Genomic DNA, 684 nt, shown 5'->3' on the forward strand with positions numbered 1-684 from the left:
AGCTGAGCAAATTCCTGCCCTTTCTGCCTCAGTTTCCCACATCTCACAATTCCAAGGGGTGAATTCTAACAGACCAAAGTCTGCAGAATGGCTTTCTTGAATTTAAGGGATGAAGCCACTCCTCCCACTTCCAAACACTAGCTGAAGTTGGGGACAAGACAGTGCAGTATGGGTGTTGTACTCAATGACAAAGCTCCGTGTCCCTCCAGATCAGGTGGGTGGCAGCAGCTGTCAGGGGAAACTTGTCTTCAGCTTGTCAGCCAGTCTCTTCAGAGCCTGTCCCCTAAAGTGCTAGCTCCAGAACTCAGTCCCTAAGAGTTCTCCCATTGAGCCAACCTCTCTATGGCTTCGGGTCACCTTATATAATAGCTACCACAGATAGAAAGATCACTGTACACACTACAGTATCTGACATACATATTATATCACATGTGGTACCTACATCACAGGATTCTTTGCATTTATTTATCTATTTATTTACTCATTTACTTATTTATTTTTTAATTAATTAATTAATTAATTAAAAATTTCTGCCTCCTCCCTGCCACTGACTCCCATTTCCCTCCCCCTCCCTCATCAGCCCAAAGAACAATCAGGGTTCCCTGACCTGTGGGAAGTCCAAGGACCACCCACCTCCTTCCAGGTCTAGTAAGGTGAGCATCCAAACTGCCTAGGCTCCCCCAA

Source organism: Microtus ochrogaster, chromosome 15 (genome assembly GCF_000317375.1).
Source record: "Microtus ochrogaster isolate Prairie Vole_2 chromosome 15, MicOch1.0, whole genome shotgun sequence".
NCBI lineage: Eukaryota > Metazoa > Chordata > Mammalia > Rodentia > Cricetidae > Microtus > Microtus ochrogaster.